This window comes from Pseudorca crassidens, chromosome 14 (genome assembly GCF_039906515.1).
Source record: "Pseudorca crassidens isolate mPseCra1 chromosome 14, mPseCra1.hap1, whole genome shotgun sequence".
Taxonomy (NCBI): domain Eukaryota; kingdom Metazoa; phylum Chordata; class Mammalia; order Artiodactyla; family Delphinidae; genus Pseudorca; species Pseudorca crassidens.
The window spans coordinates 31,562,466-31,579,609 of NC_090309.1; positions in this window are offsets into that span (position 1 = coordinate 31,562,466).

The following is a 17,144-nucleotide window of genomic DNA, read 5'->3' on the forward strand; positions in this document are numbered from 1 at the left end:
CATAAACTTCATATGAAATATGCAACAATTTTCCCAGCTACATAATACAATATACAACAAAACAATATATATTACAATAAAAATATTAGTTGAGATAGTCTGGGAGCAACAAAAGCTAAGACTGACAGATTGATGAAAAAAATTACAAAGTCCAGGAGCAGAAAAAAATATACATAAAATTTTAATACATGATACAGTTGACTCTTCAGAGCAGTTAAATAAAAGATAAAATTTTCAATAATTGGCCCAATGACTAACAATTTGGAAAAAAAAGAAGTTCCTACTTCACACAATAAATTAACGTCACCACCAGACAGATTAAAGATGCGAATGTAAAAAGAGAAATTATAAAAACCCTCAAGGAAAATAAAGAAATAGTTACATATATATATATGTATAAAACTATTATATATATATATCACACACATATATATATTTTGGATGGAGGAAGTACTTTCTAAGAATAATACCAAAGACACAAATCATATTGGAACTAGATTATTAAATTTTGACAATATTTTAAAAATCTGTATATCAAAACAAATCTTTAATAAGATTAACAGGCAAACAACAAATTGGGGGGAATTTTTGCAGGTTGTAAGGAAAACAAAGGCTTGATATTTATAAAATAGATGAATAGTCCGACAGAAAAATGAACAAAAGTAATGAGCAGGCAACCCGTAAAAGAAGAAATACAAACAAAAGGGTGCTCAAGGTCAACAATGACTAGGAAAATGCAAATTTTAAAGAATGAGATACCACTGTAAACCTACCCATTTGACAAATATTTACTAATGACAATAATACCTAGAATTAAAGAAGATATGTGGAAATAAGTTCACTCATACCCTGCTGGTTTGAGCATAACCAGACAGAAATTCTTTGAAGGATAATTTGGAAACAAATATAAAAAGCCTGAATTATGTATTTTTGAACCAGAAATTCTACACATAGGGTCCATGTCCAGAGCATCTGTTACCAATAAGCACTTTGGCCTCAGAAAAAGGCTTTGACCTAAAAAAATTCCTTGCCAATAGCAAAAATAATTAGAAGCAATCTAAATCTACAAAAATAGAGAATGGATTAAGTGTATTAATATGTACATATATTTTGTATCATACAATCCTATGCAATCATTAAAAATAATGTTTTATTTTATTTATTTATTATATTTATTTTATTTAGTGGCTTGGAAAGACTGAAATATATTGTTAAATTAGAATTCAGTTTACTAAACACATACCACATTTTTATTTTTGCAAAACAATATATAAAAAGACATATGTCAATAGTGGTTAGCACTAGCTTGTGGGATTCCCATTTAATTTGTATTATCTTTCATTGCTTTCTGCCTTTTCTCAATTTCTTACAGGCAACATAGTACTTTTGTAATTTAGGAAAATCAATAAATGCTAAAACAAACAAACATAAAAATTCTGCTATGAGGCCACACCCCAGAAGTGGCTAAAGTTCTTTCTGTTGGGCTTCTGAGCTGCCCCCCAGGACAGAAGTGGCAATAGGAAATTGAAAATGAAATTATTATTCTTGCATTAATTACTATTATTATGGAGGCACAATTGCAGTCTGTGGGCTGCCGAGTTCCTGTTATTACCTGAGTCTAAGTCTTCAGGGAGTCTTTGTGCCTCTCTGGCGTCTTTCATGAGCAAATCTCAGAGCAGCACACAAACATCCCATTCCAGGTGAATCTGAAATGTGGCAAAGACCATCCGGCTTCTGGATGGACAAAGACAGCCTCAGAAGGTAAAGGTTCTCCCCATCCCAATAGTGGAATCCCTGAACCTCTGAGCTGGAAATAGAGAGTCCCTGGTAGAGCCCTGTGCTTGAACACAGGGCCAGGGAGTGCCCTCATATACAGCATCCTTTTTGCTTTTAGGGGCCTTTGTAACAGTCAAAAGTCCTTTCCTGATATCAAGACAGAATCTGCATCTTTGGAATTTCCACTCACTGGTCTTGTTTAGAGAAAGTGGAATTTCTTGAGATGTTCTGATGGGCTCTGGGTTCTGCTGGGTTATCAGCAGTTGTTCATCCTGCAGGAGAAATGAGAGTGATCACTCTTTGCATCTATAATAGCTCTCCATAATCTGCTTTTTTTCTTTCTTTTTTTTATTTAAAAGCTTTACTGGGGTAAAATTTACATTCTGTAAGGGTACAACTCAATGATTTTTAGTAAGTGCAAAAAGTTGTGCAACCATTACCACAATCTAATTTTAGAGCATTCCCATCACCTGCAAAAAGAAATCCTGCATCCTTTTGCAGTGACTCACCCCCTCTCCCCTTCCTACCCACTCCCTAAATTTCTGTTTTATACAGGGGCCTACAGCTAAGGTGAGTCTCTTGACCATTTTTGAGACTAACATTGCCCCCATACTTTTTTTTTTTAACTGTTTAAAATAGCGTTCCCTGTTCCTTTGGGCCCAATTCTAAAGAATCCAGGCTAACCTAGGTTTAGAGACTGCAGAGGGCTGAAGGTCAAAGAGATTAACATGCCCTCATTACACTGGATGTTTCTGTGCTAGGCCCATCTCCAACCACACACTTTGCAAGCATCTTTTGAATAAGCTATCCAATGTGCTCCTGAATGAGCATTTGATGTGCTTTATATAGTTCAGTTTACCGGGCATCATCGATGCATAGGAGAGGGTGGAATCTATGATCCACCTGTGAACACTGCAGAGAGATTTTGTCTTTTAAAAAGAAGCCCCTCCCTCTTGCTCACCTCACTGTGGTAAGCGAGGATGACTCAAGAATAATGTCAGCCCCAGATCACACTGAATTGTAAGGGATGCTGGGTGTCTTAGGCAGAAGCCCTTCGTGCAGCGATTGGAGGCCAGCGAAAGCGTTCCCAAATCCATTTCCAGGGCACCTGGGGAAGTGGTGGAAGCAGGAGAATTTTGTAAAGATGCAGCTGTTCGGGTGGGTCCTGAAATGGAGGTGCGTAGCATGGCCAATGCTCACTTTCCCTCACAGCCTTTCAGGGAATGAGGCTTTCATTCTGTTTGCACAACAAACACGGAGCCTCAGAAGGAATGACTACATCCTGAGAAGTTATTTTCACGCTGAGTCTTTAACCAGGACCAGAAGTCTTAAACTGAAAATACTACACCGGCTATATGTTGTAAATTAATTTTGTCGTCCCTCCCTCCAACTTCCATGTTAATGCCATCAAACTAATCCTGTAATCAGCCACCTACTTCACCCCACCTCCACACATGTCTTTTGGTTATGATTCTTTTTTTTTTTTTTTTTTTTTTGCGGTACGCGGGCCTCTCACTGTTGTGGCCTCTCCCGTTGCGGAGCACAGGCTTTGGACGCGCAGGCTCGGCGGCCATGGCTCACGGGCCCAGCCGCTCCGCGGCATGTGAGATCTTCCCTGACCGGGGCACGAACCCGTGTGCCCTGCATCATCAGCAGGCGGACTCTCAACCACTGCGCCACCAGGGAAGCCCTTGGTTATGTTTCTTAATCCTCTTTCCACAAATAAGCCTGCAGCCATAACGTTTAAATTAAACCAAGATGTCTAAGGTATCTTACCTTCCTCACATATTGAAAGATTTTACGAAAAACTGCCATTACCCAATCTATTTCTGAGAAAATGCTTCAACCCCTCCCCCAGCCTAAAATGACTATTTCTGGGGGTATAGTGGAGGTGAGTGTTGAGGAAACCCTCGGGAAAGTGAAAATAAAGCTCAGGAAAAGGTTTGAAATTCCTCCAGGGTTTACATCTGAATCTAAAGTTCCACCAGCCTCAAACCACCTTCCCTTCCTGTCTCTCTCTCAGCTGACTTTTCTTTTTTTTTTTACAAAAATAAAATAAAGCAACTTCTAATCGACTTGAAAAATAGGAAATGGTGGATCACAACTCTCAGAAAACGTGGGACACCAAACGGGAAACCGATTTCCAAACGAAGTGTAAACGCTCAGACTCAGCACCCCTTCCCTTTCTGCACCAGCCCCTCCCATGTACGCCCCTCAGGGCCATCACTTTTTCCCAAAGAGATGAGAAAACCATTTCACACTCCTAATGTGAAACCACGGATTCCGATTTTTTTTTAATTGCTCAGAAAATTAGAAATAAGGGCCATTTTACTAGTCCCCCTCAAGGATTTTTAAACCATTAGAATCCTACTGCAAGGTCTTACCCAGTTGGGCCATCCCTGGTAGGTGCCCCAGCACACACGTGCATGTGCACACACACACCCACACAGAGGTGTACATGCAACAGCACCTACCCCACACCCCCCACGTGTCCATATGTATCTCCTGCCGTAGCTTCTTCATTGTACAGGTTTATAAGAATGAAGCAGGGGGACTTGCAGTTTTCAGTTGCACATGTAGGAAGCTGAGAAATAGCCACTCCCCCCAAACAAGTAAAAAGTTGAACAGAGGGCTTCCCTGGTGGCGCAGTTGTTGAGAATCTGCCTGCCAATGCAGGGCACACGGGTTCGAGCCCTGGTCTGGGAAGATCCCACATGCCACGGAGCAACTAGGCCCGTAGCCACAACTACCGAGTCTGCGCATCTGGAGCCTATGCTCCGCAACAAGAGAGGCTGCGATAGTGAGCGTCCCGCGCACCGCGATGAAGAGTAGCCCCCACTTGCTGCAACTAGAGAAAGCCCTCGCACAGAAACGAAGACCCAACACAGCCAAAAATAAATAAATTTTAAAAAGCTGAACAGAATGAAAAAATAAACAGCTCTTCTTGGATCTGTAAGAAAGGGGAGGACACAAGGCAAATTGCTGCCCCCAGATTGGAGAGACAGACCAGCCATACAGGGAGTCTCAGCTGCCCGGAGCAGAGACCCACAAGTGGGAACCACCACGGGAACCAGTGCCCAGTAGGGAAATCTGAACTATAGTTGGTGAATTTCTGGAGGCTCAGTGCAGACAACTCTGAGATTTAAAAACTCCAGGAGCATCCAGTCATAGGGGGGGCCCCACAGTTTTGGAGATTTACCTCCAAGAGCTCATCCAGGCTCCTGGAGTGAATATTGGAGAAAAATCCTCTTGTGTTTCTGGTGGGAGGTGGGGGTGGGCGTTTAGGACAACAGGACTTATTCTGAAATGGCCAGAGCCCTCTGTTTTTCCTAACAAGGCCTGCCCTCAGGGGAAACTAGTTTATCAGAGCCCAGGGTATCATTAGAGCAAAATTAACCTGGAGGAACGGAATTATCCAACTCCAGCACACTCTAGCCATCCTTTCCCATCTAAGGGAGGAGTAAAAAATTTTAAAACACTAGCTTTTAAAAACACAGTAAAGAGGCACAGGCTCACTAAAAGACCAAGAACTAATCCTAGCACAGAACGCTTCTCCTTTCCCCACATCTCATTACCACATCATTAAAAGATTATTTACAGCTGTTTCATTTACCTGATACCTTATGTCCAGCTATCTGGAAAAACTGGTGTGCAATAAGGCATACCAAAAGGCAAAAAACACAATTGGAAGAGACAGAGCAAGCATCAGAATCAGACATGGCAAGGATGTTGTTATTCGAGCAGGAATTTAAAAAAACTATGTTTAATATGCTAAGGACTCTAATGGATAAAGTAGACAGCATGCAAGAACAGAAGGGCAATGTAAGAAGAGAAATGGAAATCCTACAAAAGAACCAAAAAGAAATGCTAGATATCAAAACCACTGTAACAGAAACGAAGAATGCCTTTGACAGGCTTATTAGCAGACTGGACACAGTAGAGGAAAGAATCACTGAGCTTGAGGATATCTCAATAGAAACCTCCAAAACTGAAAAGCAAAGAGAATAAAGGCTGAAAAGAAACAAAACAGAATATCCAAGGACTGTGGGACAATTACAGAAAGCATAACATACACATAATGGGAGTACTAGAAGGAAAAGAGAGAGAGAAAGAACAGAGGAAACATTTAAAATAATAATGACTGAGAATTTCCCCAAATTAATGTCAGATTAATCCACAGATCCAGACAGCTCAGAGAACACCAAGCAGAATAAATGCAAAAAAAGACAAATAACAACAACAACAAAACCCTACACCTAGGCATATCATTTGCAAACTACAGAAAATCAAAGATGAAGAAAACGTCCTGAAAGAAGCCAGAGGGGGAAAAAAAAACGTGGCTATAGAAAAACTTCTCTTCAGAAACCAAGCAAGCAAGAAACGAGTGGAATGGAACATCTAAAGTGTTGACAGAAAATATAATTCCTAGACTTGCCATATGACAAGTCTCCATGACACCACAGCCCACTCAAAAAAAAATCAAACCACTTATGACATCCGAGGGTTTAAAATGTTAGGTTTGTGGCCAAAGATACCTAGAGATGCACACAAACCCAGGGAGCTTTTAAGAAGCTCTAGCTCTGTCTTCTGACTTGAAGTTTTCATATTCTCCTCTCTTCAGCGAGAGCTCTACATCCAGCATTGTTAGGTCAGGTTTGATCACAGGAAGGGGAAATTATGAGTTTTATGCTTCCCATTGGACTGCAATGCTTGGGTGATGTTTGGAGATAAAACTATCCTGAGATTTTAAACACTGGCTTAAAGTTTAGCAGGAAACATATTTTTATTATTCTATAAGCTGGTTAAGGGGGAATTTATGTTTATATATAAATATATATAATATATTATATATTTATAATTATATATTTATGCATATTATGTTTTATATATTATGTATTTATATATAATTTATATATATCTATATATTATTACAAGCATATACATATATTTACAAATATATATGTGTATATATATATCTATTTACTTTTGTTGGCAGGAATGCAGAAACAAGTAGCAGGAGACTTGTTTTCAGTATGCACATTAGGATAAAGATCAACTTTACGCAGATGAATTAAGTAGCTTTAAGCAACAGAATGAGGGGATATTGGGAGAGACTTCATCATAGGACTCACTGGCCTGGAGAGCTTCCCTGGATGCCTTGATGTCCTATCAGGGCATCTCTAAGCATCAGCTCTCAAACTGAAAACTGGCTTCATAAATTTAAATTGTCAACCACTTTTTTTTTCTCTCTTAGCACCAGGTAGTCAGACTGACAGTTTAATGCAGAACTATTCTCAGTTAGAGATTCTAATACTCCATCCATTCCACTGTGGTAACCAAAGCTGGATTTCTTTATTGTTCTGTTGCCCCCTTGCATGCCATCAGCAAGCTATCAACAACATCCCAGAGAGCTTATAAAGAAAGCTACATGTATCCATTAATTCATTTATGACACTACCTAAATTATGGCTTCAGGGTGCCTTGGTTGAAAGTGACAGGATATAAAGAGGTAATAAGAAGAGACAATGAATATATTGAAAAAATGATCAACTACACCAGTATACAAAGAAATGCAAATTAAAAGTCAGCAAAGGTGAAAAAAGATAGTGAAAAAGTTGTCTGCAGAGTGCTGCTAAGAATGTGAAAAATGATTATTCATATGTTTCTGGTGGCAGCACAGCCTCCATGGCTGTCAAAATTGTCATTGCCTTAATTATAAGCTACAATCGTGTTTAGGAAACCCCAGTATTGCCCTTGGTATCCAAACCAGGCTTTAGAAGCCAGAGATAGCCAGGCTGAGATTGGAGACACCCACATGCCTATGCATCATAACCACTGCAGACTGCTGGAAAGCTTCTGACCTTGACCTTGATCTTCACCTTTTTTTCTTAAAAAGGAAAAAGTCTGAGAAAGGCACAGAAATAATTTTAGAATGGATGAATAATATTAAATTTTTTTCAGTTTGTTTATTTGTCGAGCCCAGGTCCTATAACAAAGGCCTCTAGCATCTACAGGTGACTTTTAGGAATACATTGGTCTTGGGATATTTTTTAGCTTCAGCTGCATCACTTTGACTTAACTCACTGATATCACATTAGTTAAAAACTGATGTGTCTCTAGATCACATTTCAATATACTACAGAGCAATAAACCAATTCCTATGGTTGCTGAGGTTAACACAATTGTGGTCGGAAGCATGGGTGGAGCCCCAGATGGATGCAATCTGTTATTTACAGCTGTGTGGTTGAAATCAAACTAATCCTAAAAGCTTTAATTACAGAGGTGATAATTTGTCTTTTCCTGCTCATTTTCAGCTAGTCTGAAGCATATTTGTATCTATGTATACTTACTATATATGACATATAATGCATATGCATAATTTTATATATATATATATATATATATATACACTCAACAATAACTACAACAATTGTTTAGAACTTAACAGAGTATTTTCTTCAGAGAAGAATATTTTATCACTGACATTGTTTAGAGTTTCCAGTGTAAAGTGGTAATAAAAAGGAGATAAATTGCTTTACAATGTTGTGTTAGTTTCTGCTGTACAATGAAGTGAATCAGCTATATGTATACCTATATCCCCTACCTCTTGGACTTCCCTCCCACCCCACCCCCATCCCACCCATCTAGGTGATCACAGAGCACTGAGCTGAGCTAGGACCAGACTTCAAACTATTCTACAAATCTACAGTAATCAAGGTAGTATGGTACTGACACAAAAACAGAAATATAGATAAATGATAGAGGATACAAAGCCCAGAGATAAACCCATGCACGTATGGTCACCTAATTTATGATAAAGAAGGCAAGAACATACAATGGAGAAAAGAGAGCCTCTTCAATAAGTAGTGCTGGGAAAACTGGACAGCTACATCTAAAAGAATGAAATTAGAACACTGCCTAACAGCATACACAAAAATAAACTCAAAATGGATTAAAGACCTAAATGTAAGACCAGACACTATAAAACTCTTGGAGGAAAACATAGGAAAAACACTCTTTGACATAAACCACAGCAAGATCTTTTTTGACCCACCTCCTAGAGAAATGGAAATAAAAACAAAAATAAACAAATGGGACCTAATGAAACTTCAAAGCTTTTGCACAGAAAAGGAAACCATAAACAACACGAAAAGACAACCCTCAGAATGGGAGAAAATATTTGCAAACGAAGCAACAGACAAAGGATCAATCTCCAAAATATACAAATAGTTCATGGAGCTCAATATCAAAAAAACAAAAACCCAATCCAAAAATGGGCAGAAGACCTAAATATACATCTCCCCAAGGAGGACATACAGATGGCCAAGGGACACATGAAAGGATGCTCAACATCACTAGTTATTAGAGAAATGCAAATCAAAACTACAATGAGGTATCACTTCACAGTGGTCAGAATGGCCATCATCAAAAAATCTACAAACAATAAATGCTGGAGAGGGTGTGGAGAAAAGGGAACCCTCTTGTACTGTTGGTGGGAATGTAAATTGATACAGCCACTATGGAGAACAGTATGGAGTTTCCTTAAAAAACTAAAAATAGAACTACCATACAACCCAGCAATCCCACTACTGGGCATATACCCTGAGAAAACCATAATTCAAAAGGACACATGTACCCCAGTGTTCATTGCAGCACTATTTACAATAACCAGAACATGGAAACAACCTAAATTTCCAGTGACAGGTGAATGGATAAAGAAAATGTGGCACATATATACAATGGAATATTACTCAGCCATAAAAAGAGCAAAATTGGGTCATTTGTTGAGATGTGGATGGACCTAGAGACTCACACAGATTGAAGTAAGCCAGAAAGAGAAAAACAAATATCGTATATTTGTTATACGATGCACATTTATGTGGAATCTAGATACAGATGAACCTATTTGCAGGGCAGGACACAGTGGGAAGGAGAGGGTGGGACGAATTGGGAGATTAGGAATGACATATATACACTACCATGCATAAAGTAGATAGTTAGTGGGAACATGCTATAAAGCACAGGAAGCTCAGCTCGGTGCTCTGTGATGACCTAGATGGGTGGGATGCGGGGGGAGAAATGTCCAAGGGGGAGGAGACATATGTGTACATATAGCTGATTCACTTCATTGTACAGAAGAATATTTTATCACTGACATTGTTTAGAGTTTCCAGTGTAAAGTGGTAATAAAAAGGATATAGTCTTTTAGTCAATTTATTATCATTTTTAAATTATAAATAAGCAATATACCCTCTTATTGCCTACACACAGGGAGGAATTCTCATCCCATCAGTCTAATACTTTTCCAGTTAGAAAACTTGCTCTTATATTAAAAATGATCATTTCCCCTCTTCCTTTCCAATTCACGCTTCTTATTTTATGAAAAATCTAATTCATTCATTAGAACTTCCAGAAAAATGGTAAAAGTGGGTGATAGAGTGGGCATTGTCTTTTTCCTGCTTTTAATGGAATGGCTCTAGTGTTCATCATTAAAAGTAACATTGGCAGTTGGTTTTATTTAAACATATTCCATCATATTATAAAAGAATCTCTTATTCCGAATTAACTAGAGGATTAATCAAAAATAGATATTGACTTTTATCGAAATTTCTTTTTCCTGCGCTGTGCAGTATGTGGGATCTTAGTTCCTGACCAGGGATCGAACCCTTGCCCTCTGCATTGGGAGTGCAGAGTCTTAACCACTGGACCGCCAGGGAAATCCCATCAAATTATTATTATTATTATTTTTTTTTTTTTCGGTACGCAGGCCTCTCACAGTTGCGGCCTCTCCCACTGCGGAGCACAGGCTCCGGACGCACAGGCTCAGCGTCCACGACTCACGGGCCCAGCCGCTCCACGGCATGTGGGATCTTCCCGGACCGGGGCACGAACCCGTGTCCCCTGCATCGGCAGGCGGACTCTCAACCACTGCGCCACCAGGGAAGCCCTCATCAAATTACTTTTGACCTCTATTAATATCATTGTTCTTTTTTTCTCTCTGACCTAAGAACATGATAAATTAAGCTTTTATCCTTCATAATTATATCATTCTTATATTACTTCAACAAGGTCTACTTGGTCAGTTTACAGCAGATTTCAATTTGCTAGTATTTTATTTATCATTTTTTAAAAAATCTATATTCAGAGATGGGACAAACTTGAGGCACTTTTTTTGTTTATTTAGTATTGTGCAGTCTTTGTCAGGTTTGGTAAAAGGCTTATGCCAGCTTTGAGAAATGCATTGGGAAACATTTTGTCTTTTCTTGTTCCGTGTGTGTGTGTGTGTGTGTGTGTGTGTGTGTGTGTGTGTGTGTGTGTGTGTATGTAAAATGATTCCCTCTCGAGTTAATTAACATACCCATCACCTCGCATATTTATCTTCTTCATCTTTGTTTGTTTGTTTGTTTTTGGTGAAAACATTTAAGTTCTACTGGCTTAGCAAATTTCAATACTATACAATTCAGTGTTATCAACTATAGTCACCATGTTTTCATCAGATCCTCAGACCTTATCTTATAACTGAAAGTTTACCTTTGTAACAACCTCTTCTTATTTCTCTTACCATACTCCCCCCACCACCCAGCCCCTGGCAACCACTTTTCTACTCTCTATTTCTATGAGGTCAACATTATTTTTTATTCCATATTTAAGTGATACCATGCAGTATTTTTCTTTCTCTGTTTGACTTGTTTCACTTAGCATAATGACCTCCAGGGTCATTTATGTTGTTGCAACTGACAGGATTTCTTTCTTTCTTAATGCTCAATAAACTTTTCCTTCTCTCTCTCTCTGTGTTTGTGTGTGTGTGTGTGTGTGTTTTATATTTTCTTGATCCATTCATTCGTTTGTTGATGGATACTTAGGTTGTTTCCATATCCTGACTATAGTGAATGAACATGGGAGTACAGTTATTTCTTCAAGATAATGGTTTCATTTCCTTTAGATATATACCCAGAAGTGGGATTGTTGGATCATATGGTAGTTACATTTTCATTTTTTGTGAGGAACCTCCATACTGTTTTCCCAGTTTACATTCCCACAACAGGGTACAGGGTTTTCTTTTCTCAACATCACCATTTGTTACTTCTTGTCTTTTTGATAATAGCCATCCTAACAGGTATGAAGTGATATCTCATTATAGTTTATCATTTCCCTAATGATTAGTGACGTTGAGCACCTTTTTTGTGTACCTGTTGACCATTTGTATGTCTTCTTTGGAAAAATGTCTATTCAGATACTGTGCCCATTTTTAATTGGGTTATTTGATTTTTGCTATTGGGTTGTACAAGGTCCTCACATATTTTGAATATTAACATATTGTTATTACTTTTATTTTCTGCCATTCCATAGGTTGCTTTTTCATTTTGTTGATGGTTTCCTTTGCTGAGCAGAAGCTTTTGAGTTTGATGTCCCACTTGTTTATTTTTGCTTTTGATGTCAAATCCAAAAAATCATTGCCAAAATCAACGTTGAAGAGCTCACCTGCTATGTTTTCTTCTAGGAGTTTTATGGTTTCAGGTCTTACATTCACGTCTTTAATCAATTTTGAGGTGATTTTTGTATACGGTGTAAGATACGGGTCCAGTTTCATTCTTCGTGTGGCTGTCTAGTTTTCCCTGCACCATGTATTGAAGAGGCTGTCTTTTCCCCCGTGTATAATCTTGTCTCCTTTGTTGAAAACCAGTTGACCATATACACATAGATTTACTTATGGGCTCTATTCTGTTCCATGTGTCTGTTTTTATTCTAATACCCTACTTACTATAACTTTGTAGTATAGTTTGAAATCAGGATGTTTGATGCCTCCAGTTTGTTCTTTCTCAAGATTGCTTTGGCTATTCAGGGCCTTTTGTGGTTTCATACAAGTTTTAAGATTGTTTTTTCTATTTCTGTCAAAACTGCCATTGGAATTTTGATAGGGGTTGCATTGACTGTAGATCACTTTGGGTCATATGGACATTTTAACAATATTAATTCTTCCAGTCCATGAACACAGAATATCTTTCCATTTATTTGTGTCTTTTTCAATTTCTTTCATCAATGTCTAATAGTTTTCAGTGTATACATACTTCATCTCCTTGGTTAAATTTATTCCTAAGTATTTTATTCATTTTATGCTATTGTAAATGAAATTGTTTTCTTAATTTCTGTATCTGATAGTTTGTTGTTATGGTATATAGAAACACAAGAGATTTCTGTATATTAACTTTGTATCTTGCAACTTTACTGAATTCATTGATGAGTTCTAATAGCTTTTTGGTAGTGTCTTTAGAATTTTCTATATATAGTATCATGTCATCTGTGTTGATAATGACAGTTTTACTTCTTCCTTTCCAATTTGAATTCTTTTTATTTCTTTTTCTTGTCTGATTACTATGGCTAGGACTTTCAATACTGTGTTGAATAGTGAGAGTAAGCATCCTTATTTTGCTCCTCATCTTAGAGGAAATGCTTTCAGCTTTTCATCATTGAGTATGATGTTTGCTGTAGGTGTGTAATACATGGCTTTTATTATGTTGAGGTATGTTCCCTCTATAACCAGTTCATTGAGAGTTTTTAATCATGAATGGATATTGAATTTTGTCATATGCTTTTTCCGTACCTATTGAGATAATCATGTGATTTTTATCTTTCATTTTGTTAACATGTTATATCACATTGTTTGATTTACAAATGTTGAACCATCCTGGAATAAGTTGTGCTTGATCTTGATGTACAATTCTTTTAATGTATTGTTGAGTCAGTTTGCTAATAGCTTGTGGAGATTTTTACATCTATGTTCACTGGGGATATTGGCCTGTAATTTCTTTTTTTGTAGTGTCTTTGTTTGGCTTTCATATCGGGGTAATGCTGGCCTCATAATATGAGTTGGGAAGTGCTCCCTCCTCTGATTTCTTTGAGAAAGAGTTTGAGAAGGATTGGTATTAATTCTTCTTTCTATGTTAGGTAGAATTCACCTGTGAGGCCATCTGGTCCTGGACTTTGTTGGGAGGTTTTTAATTACTGATTAATCTCCTTATGTTGTCAAACCCAACATCATGTGCCCGATGTACAGTGAGGCCAAACAAACTGAAACATCAGTCTGGAGTAGAGAAGAGCCTATTGCAAGGGTCAAGAAATGAGAACAGGCAGCTGTGCTCAAAAGGTCTGAACTCCCCTATGGTTTTCAGGGAAGAGTTTTTAAAGACAAAACTTGGGGTGAGGGCTACAGAGTGTGTGACTTTCTTCTGATTGGTTGGTGGTAACAGGGTGATGTTTCTGGATCTCAACCTTCTGATTCCAACCAATCTGGGGTCTATGGGTAGGTGGTCAGCACATAGTCACCATCCTCCAACTAGGTGAGGGCCTTAGTTCTGTAGAACAACTCAAAGATATGCATCAGATTGTTATTTATATTCCTTCAGGAGGAGCTAGGAATCCTGAAACTCTATTGTCCTCTTAACTGCTTGAGCCTACTCTTTGGAATTAGGGGAAGGCCTAGGAGACTAAAACCTGTTTTTTTTCCGACAAGCAAGAAACAGGGGACACGGAGGGGCCCTGCAGGGTCCTGCTCAGTTTCAATCCCTCCTTTTTTTTTGACACTCCTCAATATTCAGAGAAAGAGGTTTGAGATAAGAAAGGGAATAATGTTTTGGATAGAGAGGTTAATCATAAAGTCTGCAGAGGAACAATATTAAGGGAACTCAGTTTCACTTACTGGTAATTGGTCTGTTCAGATTTTCTATTGATTCATGATTCAGTCTTGGTAGGTTGTATGTTTCTAGGAATTTACCCATTTCTTCTAAGTTGTCCAATTTGTTGGCATATAATTGTTCATAGTAGTCTCTTTTTATCCTTTGCATTTCTGTGGTATCAACTATAATGTCTTCTCTTTAGTATCTAATTTTATTTATTTGAGATACCTCTCTCTCTCTCTCTCTCCTTCCTTTCCTCTCTCTCTCTCTCTAAGTCTACCTAAAGTTTCATGTATTTTGTTTCTTTTTTAAAAACTTGCTCTTAGTTTCATTGTTCTTTTCTATTGTCTTTCTAGTCTCTATTCCATTAATTTCTACTCTGATCTCTGTTATCACCTTCCTTTTATTAATGTTGGGATTTATTTATTCTGTTTTTAGTTGCTATAAAGTTAGGTTGTTTATTGGAGATCTTTCTTTTTTCTTAATGTAGGCATTTATTGCAATGAACTTTCCTCTTAGAACTGCTTTTGCTGCATCCCATAAGTTTTGGTATGTTGCATTTCCATTTTCATTTGTCTCAAGATACTTTTTTATTTTGTTTGTGATTTCTTCTTTGACCCATTGGTTTTTCAGTACCATATTGTTTAATCTACTCACATTTGTGAATTTTCCAGTTCCTTCTTGTAATTGATTTCTGATTTCATACCATTGTGGTTGGAAAAGCTGCTTGATCTGAATCCAATCTTCTTAAATTTATTAAGACTTCTTTTGTGGCCTAACTTATGATCTATCCTGGAGAATGTTCCATGTGCACTTGAGAAGAATGTGTGTTCAGCTGCTTTGGGATGGAATGTTCTGTAACTATCTGTTAAGTTCATGTGGTCTAACACAGTGTAACATGGCACCAGAGCCAGGCAATCAAGGGTTGCTTTCCCTGGGCAGCAGCCACAAAACAGGGACATCAGTTGTGTGTACAAACTCCTTCCAGGGAGATACTAGTGATTTGGAATGGGCTTCAGGGAGAATGCAGATATGATGTCTGCTGGCTTCTCTGGTCTTGGGAGAGGTTTGCAGTCAGCCTCTAGGATGTGTGCTAAACTAGAAGCCTGACTCTCAGGGAGCAGCCTTTAAAGTATTCAAATAGGTCTTTTTCAGGGAAAGGCTGGGAGATGGGCTTTTCTATCTGGTCTTCCTGTGCTGAACCTTGGGGTGCTAGCTGGTTAAAAACTGTTTGTTTTGTTTGTTACAGTCCTGTAGGAACCACAAATGCAAGCTAAATTGGACACCAGAGCCAGGTGGTCAAGAGGGGTATCAAAACAACAGCAGCAACAAAAGTCAATGCATCAGATATATGCACAACAAAAGCCAATGCAGCAGCAGCAACAAAAGCCAACAAAATCCAATGCATCAGATACAAAAGCCAATGCATCAGATATATGCACAAGCTCCTTCCAGGGAGACACCAATGACCCGGAGCAGGCCAGAGGGCATATGTGGAGACAACACCTGCCAGCCTCCCTGTCTCTGGGTAGAATCACAAATGTATGCTAAATTAGAATCCTGGCCCCCAGACAGCAACTTTTGCAAATAGACCTCTTTTGAGAAAGGCTGGGAGATGGGCATTTCTGTTTGCTCCCTCTGTGCTGATCCCTGGAGGGGAGAGCCACAGTGAGTCCTCATGAGCCCATTAAGAACCGTTTCTTGTTTGCTATCGTCTAGTGGATTTTGTAGACACAAGCCCCAGGGGCCTTTAGAAATAGTTGTTTTGGCAGCCCATTCCTCAGGTGGAAATCTTAAAAGTTGTGGTGCTAGATTCTGAGTCAAAACCTTTTGCTCCTCAGGGTTTCCCTCTCAACTGTATGTTGCTGTAGCTGGATATAAGGTTTATGGCAAGAGTATATCTCAGCCTTTTCTACCTGTTTTGATGTGAGCATTTTCTCATTTGCCAAATGTGTAGCAGTCACTCAGGTAGTTTTTAGATTTCTTTCAGAGGGAATTGATCCACGTGTACATATAGATTTCATGTGTCCATGGGAGGAAGTGAATTCAGGAGCCCTCTATGTCACCATCTTGGACTGGAACCTTCAGGAGGAAGCTCCTTGACATATTTCTTGTGTGGACAAAAGTGTTGCCTGCCATATCCATAAACAAAGGATGTTGTGGCCATCAAGCCATCAGCCACTGCAGCCACCCCCAATGGTGCACACCAGGGGGATTCAGGATGGAGAAAAACAGAATACTGGCCCCAGATAGTTAAGATACATATCAAAGGAATGATTTCAATGAGCCTAGACTCATTCCCATCTTCCCGCACTAAATTCATTAACTTGAGATGTCTGTTTTTTCTTTAATTAGCAGTAATCTTCTGATGTTCAACTACCTGTTTTGTTTTGATTTGTTTTTTACAAAAACTCCTATATGTCCTGGCTCCTCCCTTACCTCTTTGGAACAGTTCCTCAGAGCTATCTGAGAGGTGGTATCCCAGACTTTAATCCTCAGTAATGCCCCAAATAAAACATAATTCTCAACTTTTAGGTTGTGATTTTTTTTTCATTTGACAATTTACAACGATTTTTTTGGATATGACACCAGAAGCACAGGAAACAAAAGCAAAAATAAACATGTGGGATACATGAAACTAAAATGCTTCTGCAGAGCAAAGGAAGCCATCAACAAAATGAAAAGGCAACACAG